The 14,240-nt window shown below is 42.8% G+C and overlaps 1 long non-coding RNA gene across 4 annotated transcripts in view; it reads right to left on the reverse strand.

Moving 5' to 3' along the window:
- Positions 1 to 13,835, reverse strand: part of LOC117078247 — a 32,996-nt gene extending 19,161 nt beyond the window's left edge. The window contains exons 1-2 of one of the 4 annotated variants that reach the window (XR_004434954.1): positions 2,292 to 13,835; positions 381 to 470 (exon numbers count right to left, since the gene is read on the reverse strand). This is a non-coding gene — a long non-coding RNA (uncharacterized LOC117078247). Of the gene's footprint in view, positions 1 to 380; positions 471 to 2,201; positions 2,232 to 2,291 lie in introns of those variants that run through there. The other 3 variants (XR_004434955.1, XR_004434953.1, XR_004434956.1) reach the window with 3 other exon arrangements.
- Between the last annotated feature and the right edge of the window lie 405 nt (positions 13,836 to 14,240).

Raw genomic sequence — 14,240 nt, forward strand, 5'->3', positions numbered from 1 at the left:
AATCACAAAATGTCAGGGATTTAGGTATTTGATTTAAGCCCCTATCTTATTTCACTAGCAGTCTCGAGATGGTCAGACTGATGGTGATTTGAACCAAAGTCAGAGCCAGGACTAAAGTCTAAGCGTTTCTGCCCAACACCATAATGATTTCCTTCTGCATCCTCCATAAGAAAGCAAATTCCTTGATATAAATCCTGTCTTTGGTTTTGCTATTTATTCCAGTACCTGGAACAATAATATTTGTTGAATTAACACAATAATTATCTCTATTTTGAAGATGCCCACATTTCCAGAGCATCCCTTTTTACAATTGCTAGAGATTTTTCTTAACGGTAGAAATTATTTCAAGCAATGAATTTAAATACAGCTTCAAGATTCACCTTTGGATGCTATCTAGCAGAATCAATCCACCTAAAAGCAAGCCATCCTTCCTCTTGAGTTAAGGTACAGAATCACCTCTAAATTCATTCCTTTAAAACAAATTCCAATAATAATTATAATTGTATGTTGACAATGAATGACAATTTAATTAGCAATCCAAGATTTCATAAGCATAGACCAGTATTTCTCAAATTGGGGTGATAATCCTGGGGATTTGTGGATATATTCTAATGGATCCCCAAGTTCTACATAAATTATATAAAACACATCTTTGACAAAGACAACATGAAATTGTAAAACATATTTCTTTTTTTTTCTTTTTTTTTTTGAGACGGAGTCTCGCTCTGTAGCCCGGGCTGGAGTGCAGTGGCCGGATCTCAGCTTACTGCAAGCTCCGCCTCCCGGGTTTACGCCATTCTCCTGCCTCAGCCTCCCGAGTAACTGGGACTACAGGCGCCCGCCACATTGCCCGGCTAGTTTTTTTGTATTTTTTTAGTAGAGACGGGGTTTCACCGTGTTAGCCAGGATGGTTTCGATCTCCTGACCTCGTGATCCACCCATCTCAGCCTCCCAAAGTGCTGGGATTACAGGTTTGAGCCACCGCGCCCGGCCATGTAAAAATATTTCTATTTCAAATACCTTTGTTAAGTCAGTGTTCCTCAAAACACATTTTTTTAGGATCTCAGAAAATTCTGTTCCTTAGGTGTTTCATCATGAAGCATTACTTGAGAGTTTGAGAAACAATGGCACAGACCACGTTTCCAAGAAGGCTCAAGACCATGATGTATATTACCCCCAGTCAGCCAGACAATGTTGTTAAGCATCTGGAGTGGGGTGTGGGGCATGGAAACAAGTCATGAGGAAACATGGATGTGAATTAAAATGGGCTATAAGTGAAGCCAGTTCATTTATATGGTTCTCGTTGCTCCTGCTGCGATGCATGAATGTGCACCAGAAAAAAAGTTTCAAATGTTATGTTAAACAATTTTTTTCAGTTGGAAAACATTAAGGAGGCTAAGCTGCTTTTAGCTTTACAAAAGCTGGGAGGAAAGAGGGTATATAAACTACAGCATAAAGTAGGCAAGGAAGGTCAAGGTTTTGACTTCACTCTCCACTACTCTCTTGGCAAAAAGATTCCGAACTAAAAAAGTATTTATGATATGCATTATCCATGGTTATGTGTTCTTGGGCAGAATGTAGTAAAATTGTGGAAAGAGCCGAAGTATTAGATTCATACCTTCAATCTCTGAACTTTAAAATACTCAAGCTTATGAGATTTAACAATCACTAATTTGCCAACCTTGGCAAAAAGCCAAACACAATGGCTATGCCCTATCCCTTTCATCTCTTTCCATGGCTCCAAAAGAGTTAAAAAGCAAATGAAATTAAAATAAACCAACTGGACTATCCAGATGGCTGCAATATTAATCCTATCTTGGCTTAAAGAGAAAAAGCAACCCCACTTCCTTAAGTTTATTCTATCAACTTCAAATCCTTGTGGGTTCCCTTCTTAAAACTACTACTTATGATTCACACAAAACAGCACTTTATTATTATTTTCTAAAGTTATTTCAAATGTGCTTATATTAGCTCCTCAACAATAAAACCATCTCAGGAATGGAATTATATAGGATGATATCATTCCCACCCAGGTTATCAATGTAACCTAGCATAGAGCTGGGTCCACAATATTAATTCTACAGTTCTGCTGGTTAACTCACATATATGTATTATGTATGTATGAATCTATCTATCTATCTATCTATATATCTATCTATCTATATATTGCAGATGAGGTGGGAAGAAGGAAAGAAACTTACTGGACCCTCTGACTTTTCTATAGGTGGCATCTAAGAGAAAGAAAATAGAATAGGAAAAAGATTACTTAATAGCTACAAAGTAGTACTTACAGTATTCTAAAGAGCCAGAGACTCTTCTTACAGCTGTCCGAGGAGCTAGTAGGGCAAACTGCTCCCTGAGCTGGGCCGATCTTTTGACATCCTTCTCAGAGAAACAATATTCTTTTTCAGTTATTACAAAGAACTGCTGTTGTGATAACTAGTTATTTGCTTGAGCAGTTCCATGTTACATACTCCTTTGCCACAAAACACCCTGTACACTAGTGGCTGGGATATTATTCATTTCCACTAGGCAGCTATCTCACTGTTGAAATTTATATCCAAAAGAATATTTAATTTTGGCTTATTTTTCTTATAAAATAGGGAACTGGTCTTATCATTTTTAAGTCCTCACCTCAGTGTGGTACTTCGAACTACTTCAAATTATTAGTATAATTAAATGCTTCATTTATGATAGACAAATTAATAAAAAAAAGATGGCATATGCTTTTTAAAAGCACCTCTGCATATGTTCCCTCATTTAATCGTTTTACTGCAATCTTCTTGAAATAAGTAGGGGCAGGTGCTCCAGATGAAAAAATTTAAGGATTATAAAATTTAGGTAGTTTTTCTAAAAATGAATCCTGGTAAAGCCCACACAAAGATACTGGTCTTAAGAGTTCCACTCTAGAACGCCTTTGATAATATTAAAGTAGCAAGAGTCAGTGTTCTATCCACAGACCCACCACCCTCAGTTAAAATGAGACACTGGTCATCAGGCACATAGTATAAATGGATTTTTTGGCTTCAAAAAAATGACCAGGTTACTGAGTCCAGTCTACAATCCAGATGTCTTTCTTAAAAATTTTTTTTAAATAATAATAACAGCAATTTTTCTGTCTGTATCCTGGCATTTGGCACTTTACAATAACAATATACAAAGGGAACAACAAGAGATTCTTAACCAGGCAATCGGCTCTGGAAAGAAGAATGCAGAGAAAGTGCCAACCTTCCTTCCTGGGGAGACAATTTGATAGTGTATACTGGAAACACAAAATAAAGGATGGCAATCCAGCTCCCTGGGTCTGACTTGCCTTGAGTATTTCGCACAGTAAAGCAGTAACAGAGGTGGGCAAGAATGGTTCTTGTCCCTAGAATCTGACAATAATTGAAACTGGGATCATTAATAAATGAAAGAAAATGAATGAAGGCTTATCACCTAGTTGAGGCCTGCTTTTCATAGTCAACACTGCACAAACACACCAAAGTGGTAGGGAGATCTTGGACTGATGGGCTGAAAAATGGGACAATCAGTACTGTGTTCATTAATAACACAGAAGGGGCTTGGGTAGTCAGCATACTCAGAAGCAATACAAAAGGAAGTAGAGGGGTTCATGTATAATGGATGGGACCAAGGAAAGTGCAACTGAGTATTTTTTAAATCCAAGAGAAAGGGCCTTGTCCAGTCAACATTACCCAGCAAAGAGGCAAATGGGGCAGGGCAGGGGGAAGGGAGGAGGGAGAGAGCACAATCTTATCTAATATCTGGATATATGGATACCTAAGATTGTGAGCAATAGTCTGTAAAAAGGGGCCAAGGGCACACAAGGGGCAGAGAGGGAAGACTCATACATAAAGCATGACACCATGGCTACCTGTGATTTTACACACTGGTGCAATGCAGAAGGGGTGGGAGTATGGTCCACTGTTTGATGGACAAGTGCATGGAATATTCCAATGCTTATACTTTATTATGCCATGGGAAACTAAGAGTGGGGTGCAGTGCTTGCTTAACAAGATCAGTGAGGGAAAAAACCATTGATAACTGCCATTGTGCCTGTTAACAGTCCCAGGAGAAGTTCTGAGTAGTTGGCAGCCCCTGCAGTAAAGCAAAGGGGATACTAAGGCATAATGTCCCATTCTAACAGAAGGAGACACGTATAATTGCAAATATTCACATTAACAGTCCAAGGGGCCTTAGTGGGTCAGTACCCCTGATGTATGCACGAGGAGGCAGGAATCTTATCTAATGATCAGTGCCCTTGATAACTGTTATTAATGCATATTAATTGTCCAAGAGCTGAGATTATGAGCAGTTAGCACTTTTCAGCAGCAATCCAAAGGGTAGTAGAAGGAACATAGAGTCTTTTTCTACTACACAGGTCCACAAATAAAATTGTGACATTAATATTAAAAGAAAAGGGTTTATTCATAATTAATATGCCCTGATGCAAGGGGAGTATGTGGAGATCAAGTCTTAGTCTAAAAGAAGAGGTGGACAATTGCATTAATGCATATTAAGTCCAAGAGAAGGGGCACTAAGTGATTATCATCCCCCTGCTCTAAAGCAAAGGTGGTACAGGAACATGCTTAGAGAATTGTGTTTGTGCACATGAACATTCCAAGTGAAAGAGTCTTGAGTAGTGGGCACTACCTGCTAAAAACGCTAAGAAAGTAGGCAGGATCCTTATCTAGTGCACAGACCAGGAGCAAATGTAATTGCGCATATTAACAGTCCAAAATAACAGGACTTTGGTGATCAGGACACCCTGCTGTACTACAAAGGAAAGGTGATGGGGTATGACTTCAATCTACTGACAAAGACAAAAGAAAATTTCAATTATGTATGTTGATAGTCCACCAGAAGGGGCCTTGCAGGCAAGCATTATATCCCACAGTAATGCAAAAGAGGTGCAATGGTCCTAGAAGTGATACGGTTGTGGACAACTGCAATTATTCCCATTAACTGTTCAAATGTAAAGATCATAAGGAGTGGGCACCCACTATTGAAAAGAGGTGGGGCATCCTTGTCTAGGGCACAAGAACCCACATAAATGCAATCATGCATGTCAATAAGCCAGGAAAATGGGACTTAGGGGTCAGCAACCCTGGTATACTGCAAATGGAGGGTGAGAGGGTAGGACCTTGTTTAATTAGGATGAACCATGTGGTGATTATATACATTAACGTCCAAGGGACACTGTTGTGGTCCATTAAAACCATGTACTTTGGACAAATATAAGAATCTTAAAGTAGTAGGTACTCCTTCTTGAAAAGCAAAGGGAGTCCATGAGAAGGTGTCCTTAGCTAGTGCACAAGAATACAGACAAGCCAAGAAAAGAGGCCTTAGTGATCAGCACCCCAGCTATACTGCAAAGGGGGTCTGAGAGTAGGACCGTATTCAAATAGGGTAAGCCGTGTGCAGTTATGCACGTCAATTTCCAAGATGCATGGTTGTGGTCACCTACAATTGTGCACCTTGATTGTCCAAATGTAAGGGTCTTATGGAGTGAGCACTCCCTGCTGGTAGGAAAAGGAAGATTACAGGTAGGTAGGGTGGGGCAGAGGAGGCTTCCTTGTCTAGTACACAGAAACCCGGACAAATATAACCACACACATAACAGGCCAAGAAAATGGGCCTTGGTTATCAGCACCCCTGCTGTACTGCAAAAGGGGTCTAAGAGTAGGACCTTATTCAGATGAGATAGGCCGTGTGCAGTTACACACATTATTGTCCAAGGTGCATGGCTGTGGTCACTTACAATTGTGCACCTTGACTGTCCAAATGTAAGGTTCTTATGGAGCAGGCACTCCCTGCCAGAAGGAAAAGATTGGGGGTGGGGTGGGGCAGGGGAGGCTTCCATGTCTTATACACTGGAACCCAGACAAATATAATCACGTACATTAACAGGCCAGGAAAAGGGGCCTTGGTTATCAGCACCCCTACTGTACTGCAAAAGGGGTCTGAGAGTAGAACCTTATTCAGATGGGATGGGCCATGTGCAGTTACACACATTTATGTCCAAGGTGCATGGTTGTGGTCACTTACAATTGTGCACCTTGATTGTCCAAATGTAAGGGTCTTATGGAGCAGGCACTCCCTGCCGGAAGGTAAAGGAAGATTGGGGGTGGAGTGTGGCAGGGGAGGTTTCCATGTCTATTACACAGGAACTGGAAGAAATATAATCACACACATAACAGGCCAGGAAAAGGGGCCCTGGTGATCAGCACCCCTGCTGTACTGTGAAAAGGATCTGAGAGTAGGACCTTATTCAGATGGGATGGGCCATGTGCAGTTACGCACATTAGTGTCCAAAGTGCGTGCCTGTGGTCACTTACAATTGTGCACCTTGATTGTCCAAATGTAAGGGTATATGGAGTGGACACTCCCTGCTGGAAGGGAAACGAAGATTGGAGGTGGGGTGTGGCAGGGGAGGCTTTCGTGTCTATTACACAGAAACCGGGACAAATATAATCACACGTAACAGGCCAGGAAAAAAGGGCCCTGGTGATTTAGCACCCCTGCTGTACTGCAAAAGGCATCTGAGAGTAGGACCTTATTCAGATGGGATGGGCCATGTGCAGTTATGCACATTAATGTCCAAGGTGCATGGCTGTAGTCACTTACAATTGTGCACCTTGATTGTCCAAATGTAATGGTCTTATGGAGAGGGTACTCCCTGCTGGAAGGGAAAGGAAGACTGGGAGTGGGGGCGGAGTGGGGGAAAGGCTTCCTTGTCTAATACACAGGAACCCAGACAAATATAATCACCCACAAAACAGGCCAGGAAAAGGGGCCTTGGTGATCAGCACCCCTGCTGTACTGCAAAAGAGGTCTGACAGTAGGACCTTATTCAGATGGGATGGGCAATGTGCAATTACGCACATTAATGTCCAAGGTGCGTGCCTGTGGTCACTTACAACTGTGCACCTTGATTGCCCAAATGTAAGCGTCTTATGAAAGGGGCACTCCCTGCCGGAAGGGAAAGGAAGATTGGGGGTGGGGTGTGGCAGGGGAGGCTTCCATGTCTAACACACAGGAACCCAGACAAATATAATCACATACGTAACAGGCCAGGAAAAGGGGCCCTGGTGATCAGCACCCCTGCTGCACTGCAAAAGGGATCTGAGGGTAGGGCCTTATTCAGATGAAATGGGCCACGTACAGTTATGTACATTAATGTCCAAGGTGCATGCCTGTGGTCACTTACAATTGTGCACCTTGATTGTCCAAATGTAAGGGTCTTACGGAACAGGGACTCCCTGCCGGAGGGAAAGAAAGATTGGGGTGGGGTGTGGCGGGGGAGGCTTCCACATCTAGTACACAGGAACCAAGACAAACATAATCGCACGCATACCAGGCCAGGAAAGGGGGCCTTGGTGATCAGCACCCCTGCTGTACTGCAAAAGGGGTCTGAGAGTAGGATTTTATTCAGATAGGATGAGCTGTGTGTAGTTATGCACATCCATGTCTAAGGTGCATGGTTGTGTTCACTTAACAATTACACACCTTGACTGTCCAAATTTGAGAGTCTTATGGAGTGGGCACTCCCTGCTGGAAGGGAAAGGTGAGACTGAGGTATGTGGAGAGGACCCTCCTTTTCTAGTGCATAGGATCCCAGACAATTATAATCACACATAACATGGCACGAAAAGGGAACTTGGTTATCAGCACCCCTTCTGTAGTGCAAAAGGGGTCAGAGAGTAGGACCTTATTCACATGGAATGAGCAGTGTGCAATTACGCACATTAATGTCCAAGAGGCATGTTTGTGGTCACTTACAATTGTGCACCTAGACTCTCCAAATAAAAGGGTCTTATGGGGTGGGCACTTCCTGCTGGAAGGGAAAAGTGGTGATGAGGGGAGCACTTCCCTTCACTAGTGCATAGCAACCTGGACAAATACAGTCACACATATTGAGAGGCCAAGAAATGGGGCCTTAGGTGTCACCAACCATGCTGTCCTTCAAAAGGAAGGATCCTAATGTAATTGTCATTAGGCACATTAACAGTTTGAGAAAGAGGCCTTAAGTGAATAGTACCCCATGCAATAAAGCAAAGAGGGTGTGAAAGGTCAGAAACCCAAGTCTAATTGAAGGACCACTGATAACTGCAAATACATGCATCTACAGTCCGAAGAAGGACTTAATGTTGGTTAGCACTCTCTGCTTTGATAAGTACAGGAGTCCTGATAAAAGGCACAGCTGTGTACAAATGAAAATGTGTATATAACAACTAAGATTATGCATGCTAACTTTACTAGTCAAAGGGTCTTAAGTAGTAGGTACTTCCTGCTGGGATGTAAATAGAGTGGGTGGGGTCCTTACATGGTAAAAAGGTACAGGAGCAAATATAAGTATGCACATTAACAGTCCAAGAGAATGAATTCAGGCTAGTTAGAAGCTCCTGCAGTAATGCAAATGGAGCAAGGAAGCGGGAATTCCACTCTAACATAGAGGCACATCAACTACTGTTAATTATGCGCATTTAAGCAGTATAGGAGAAGTAGCACTAGCTAGCTAGCATTCCTGCGCTATGCCAAGGAGGGATGAGGGGGATGGGATTCCAGGGCAACTGTTTTATTTTTCTTTCATGTTGGCCAGGCTGGTCTCAAACTCCTGGCCTTAAGGAATCCTTCCACCTCAGCCTCCCAAAGTGCTGGGATTACAGGTGTGAGCCACCACACCCGGCCTCAGGGCAATTTTGCACACTGGAAGTTCAAGAAAGACTTCAGGAAATCAGTACCCCCTGCTATGATACTGAGAAGTCAAGATATTAGCTTACTGCGAGGTACCACAGACAATTGAAAATATGCACATTAAGAGTCGTGGACAATTAGAAATATACACATTAAGAGTCCCAAGAGAAGGACTTTGGGTTGCCACCATCCCTTTATATAATATAAAAGGGGTAGAACATTGGTTTAAAGGGAGAGACCACTAACATCGGAATTTTGCACATTCATAGTCCCAGGAAAAGGTAACATGGGTAATTAATATCCCTTGCTGTAAAACAAGGAGGGTACAATGGATCTGATCTGAAAGACATTGCTGTGATGAACTGCCATGGTTCACATTAACTATCCTAGTGCAAAGGTCTTGAGTAGAGGTCATCCACTCCTGAGCACAAGGGAAGTAAGTGGGGTCTTTAGTGCACAGGAAGAGGGACAAATGCAAGTAGCACATTAACAGTACAAAAGAAAAGTCTTTGTGATTAGCACCCTCTACTGTAATGCTAAGAGGGTCGGGATCTTAATTTAATGGAAAAGACCATGATTGCAATTATGCGCATTAACAGTCCCAAGTACCCCCTGCTGTAAAACAAAAGGAATATGAGGGGATGAGACCCCAGACTAACAGCAGACAGGGAAATTGCATTTTGCACATCAATAATTTCTGGAGGAGGGGCATTAGGTAACCAGCACCCTCTTGATGTAAAGCAAAGATGATGCAGGGACCATGATATAAAAGACTCAGTTCTAATCACTTAGGATTGTGCACATAAACTGTCCTAGTACAGAGGTCTTAAGTAGTAAGGGTCCCCTGCTGGAATACAAAGGGAGTGGCAGGGTTAGTGCACAAGATCGTGGACAAACACAATTATGAACATCAATGCACAAGAAGAGTCCTTGGGTGATCAGCCCACATTGTAACATGCAAATAGGATACAGAGTCCCTTTCTAATGGACAGGACTTTGGACAACTGCAACTGTGCAAATTAACTGTCCAAGGGCTGTTATTGAATAATCTGCACTCGTTAGCAATATCCCACAGAAGGTGGGATGGGGTGGGAATCCATTTTTATTGCACAGAACCATGAATATATGCAATTATGCATATCAACTGTTTAAGAGAAGAGAACTTGGGTAGTCAGAACTCAGCAGCAATGGCAAAGGAGATATCCTAGACTAACGAGTGGGACCATAGGCAATTAGTGTTTTACATATTAATGCCAGGTGGTAGGCAGTTCACACTACCTACGAGCAATGATAAGGGCATACATATAAGTGAGTCTCTCTTGTTAGGCAGAACCATGAATAATTACTATTGTATCATTAATATTCCAAGGGAAGGGGCTCTAAGAATGAGTCCCTCTGCTGTTACGCAAAGATGTTTGCAAAGCCCATATTGTAACTAACAGAACTATGGATAATTGGGATTTTATTCAATAATTTAAGAAACTCTTAATCTCAGGTAGTCAGCACTGCCTCAAGGCAAATGCAAGGGCGACTGGTAGCCTTCAAGATTAATGGGTGAGACAATTAGCAATTACTACTTTGTTCTTTAATCGTCCAAGAACAGCAGGATTCTCCAGAAGCACAGCAAAAAGCGCAGTAGGGTGCCTTTGTTTAATACGCAAAGCTATGACAATTGGGACTGAGCATTTTAACTGTCCAACAAAAGACGGGTTGTCTGAGACCCCCTGCTGAATGCAAATGGGGTTTAGAGTTCTGTCTAATCCAATGGGTAGGATTATTGGCAATTAGAATTTTACTCAATGCAAAGAGTTTTAGGTGGCCAACACAGTACACAATAAAAGGTCACTACTCAAAATTGGGACTGTGACTACAGAAGCAATGACAGAGAAATGGTTTCTCCTTTAAGGGCAGGGGATTGGGAAAATGATTAGTAACTCAAACTGTGGGCAATAATGCTCTGATAGAAGGCTCTCAATTGACATTCCCTAACTTCAACGTACTGAGTAAAGAAATTCCGTTCTGAGATCACCGACAAATGGGATTGTATGCATTAACTGAAAATGGTCAAGGGGTCAGTACTGAAGATCAGCGATGCCAAGGATAAACAGAATATCCCAGTATAATAGGATAAGCAATGGACAACTTATTTTGAGCACTGAATCAATGAAAATTAGAGTGACTTTCCAGAGAAGCTGGGCGGGACTGAGGAACTAGGACTGGGACTGGGGCTAGGTCTAGGGCTTAGGGGGCTGGAGCTGGGGCTGGGGTCGGGCTGGGGCTGGGGCAGGGCTGGGGCAGGGCTGGGGTGGGGTGGAGAAGGGCTGGGGCTAGACTAGGGGGGTTTGCTGGGAGCAGGGCTGGGGAGGAACTGGATGCTAGGCAGGCAGAATACAACAAAAAATTGAAATGCGGACATTAATACTCCCATATAAGTCTGAATAGAGGACACCAGACCACAGCAATTCAAGTTTCCTGCCTGATAAGTAGGTGATTATTCAATTAGTGCAGCATCAAGGATGGGAACAAAGCAAGGCTGGACCTGTGTAAACCTTCAAACACTCTTTTTTACATTAGATCATGAAGTTAAATTTTTAACTATTTCTGTGCTACAGACTCTTCAAAATCCAAAGGAAAGTAGTTAAGTCAATTTCAAAGACAATAATCAGCACATTTTTTAAAAATTAGAAATGATTTGACTTTGACTATCTACTGCCAAAAGGTTAAGGAATTTGTAAAGAGAAAGTAAAAACTTTAAGGAATTTTAAGGAACTCAAAATAAAAACTCATTAAATGTAATTAAAATGAATTCTACAAATAAAGCCTCTTAATACATTTCTGTAACAGTCACTTAAGACTTAAATTCAAACACTAGCAAACCACAAAATCAGACTGTATGACTGACATCCAAAAGATAAATATAAATCAAAATCCGACCCAGCATAAGCCAAGGGGTAGGTGTTCCTCTTGAGGAAGGCAGGAATTCCTCTTCTGCCACCTGTTGGCCAACGATCATCTGTGATCCATTCTGGTCCTTGACACGGGTCACCACCATGTCCACACCAAGCAGGCCTGGAGCACTGCGCATGGCCACAGTGCAGTGCAGGGCAGACCAGAGGGGGTGGGGCGGTGGGGGGTAGGGAGTTGGGGGAGTTGGGGGAGTGGGGGGAGGGGGGGTGGGCGGAAGTATACTTAGCCTTAGGTGAGGCACCAATACAGAGGGATGGAGTGAGGTTCAGACCACACAGCCAGATATCCAGCACTGCAAGAGGCAGCACTGGACAGGAGGTGACAAATCAGAGGGGACAGAGGTGGAAAGGCCAAATGTCCTTGAAAAGACCTTGAAAACACCTGGTGTACCGCCCACTGGGAGACATACACGTGGCCCCTCCACTTCTTTCTTTTACTGGCTAAAGACAGCTGCGAAGTGCTATACTAATTCACCCAAGTCCTCGCTGAGTAGCTGGACAGTGTGTCATCAGTCTAATTCCATCTTCTGCTCTAATTGGCTGTGATCAATTCCACCCCCATTTCTAATTGGTTGGGTTATGCGACAATCCAGTACTGTCCATCCCACTTTCTCTCCCGCTCTGCATGGCACTAGGCGGCAAAACCCGCCATCTTTAACAATGCGGCAAGCCCGCCAAGATTGCACCGAGCAAAAGCCCGCCATGATGTCCACGTGACAAAAGCCATGATATACACATGACAACGCCTGCCATATTGTCCCTGCGGCAAAACCCAGCATGAAAAGCACACAGCAAAGACAAAGAGGCCCGCCATGTTTTACACTGCGGCAAGACCTTCAGCCGCCATCTTTTCCTGTGTGACCGCACATGTCCACCACCATGCTAACCACTTAACAAAGCCTCGCCCATCATGATGTGGCCTTCCCGCCACTTGAACACTGCGACAGAACTGGATCCGCCATTTTGGACAACCTAACAAAGCACAGCCCGCCATGCTGAGCAATGCCGCAATGTCAAAATCGCCATTTTAAGCCTTGCACCTTAGTCTTTTCTAACCTTTCATTTTCAACTAGTGCCTTGTACTGACGAAAGACGATTCTGTCTTACTGCCTCCCGATACAACAATCACGCAAAGCTTGTAACAAGCCCCAAATCAACTCATTCAGATAGGTTTAGCTCATGCAATGCACATGACTTCCTCTGCCTGACCTATCATCCATCTTGCCTCCCTAGTTTAAACTTAGCACAAACGACTAGCCCTAAGCTGAGTTATGCAGGCAAGTCTAAAATGGCGGCCACTTTTCCTCCACGCCCTTAGCTTAACTGCAGAGTCATCCCTGCCAAAGCCATAGGTACACTCACACACCACCAAATGATCAGCAGCAAAAAAAGTGTAGATATTCCAGAGAGTGCAACAACCCACAAAACCAACATTTTTTCATCCATAAAAAGCAACGACGGGCGATGAAAAAAAAAATCAAAGCAGGTATCCGCGGCCCCGATGGGCCAGAAAAACAAAAATTAAAGCAGGTATCCGAGGCCCCGATGGGCAAGGAAAAATAAAAAATAAAAGCAGGTATCCGAAGCCCCGATGGGCCAAAAAAAAGAAAATTTTTAAAAAGCAGGTATCCGTCACCCCGATGGGCCAGAGTGTTGGGGGGTCAGAGGGGAAGGGAATCAGCAGGTATCCGATGCCCCGATGGGCTAAGGAAAAAAAAAAAATAAAAAGCAGGTATCCGCGGCCCCGATGGGCGAATAAAAAGGAATTAAAAGGTAGGTATCCACAGCCCCGTTGGGCAAAGAAAAATAATAAAACCAGGTATCCGCAGCCCCGATGGGCAACATATAGAAAAGAAAGTGGAAGAGTGGAAAACTGATCCACAAAATCAAAGATGTCAACCAAAAATGATTCCAAAAAAAATTCCTTAAAAATTAAAAATTGCCTCAAAATATTCCAAATATTTTTTTTAAAAAAATATGGAGGACGTGTCAAGAAAACACTAGGAGAAAGTATAGAATTTTAAAAAATATTTTATGGAATTTAGGTGATTTTTTAAAGAAATACGCCATAAGGGGTATTGGGGGACTAGAAAATGTTCTAGAAAGAACCCCAAGTGCAGAGAGATCTTCAGTCAGGAAGCTTCCAGCCCCGAGAGAGGAAGAAATATGGCTGCAGCAGCGAATTGCAGCGCTTTAAGAAGTGAGGGGGGGCTGAGGGCGGAGAGAACATAAGAGGCGTGGCCTAGAAGATTGAAAGCCCGACATCTTTGTGATTTGGTTGGTTCAAAATTTACCCAGTAAGGACAAAAAAGGGAAATTTCAAGAAAGCAAAGATATACCAGAAAGAACATTAACTGGAAGTAGACTTCATTTCTAGACCAGGAGTCACAACTTCAATGGGTTTTCCAGTTCTCATCTATAACATGGGGACATTGAGTAAATCAAGCAATAATTAATGCTAAAATCCTCCATAAACTACATAATAAATGTGAAGATGTTAATTCAGTTAGGTTTTGAGATTGGGGGAGAGGATAGGGAGAGCTCTGATGTGTGATAAAGTATCCAAATGTATCATTC

The sequence above is a fragment of the Trachypithecus francoisi genome, unplaced genomic scaffold, assembly GCF_009764315.1.
Source record: "Trachypithecus francoisi isolate TF-2019V2 unplaced genomic scaffold, Tfra_2.0 Lachesis_group6, whole genome shotgun sequence".
Lineage (NCBI taxonomy): Eukaryota > Metazoa > Chordata > Mammalia > Primates > Cercopithecidae > Trachypithecus > Trachypithecus francoisi.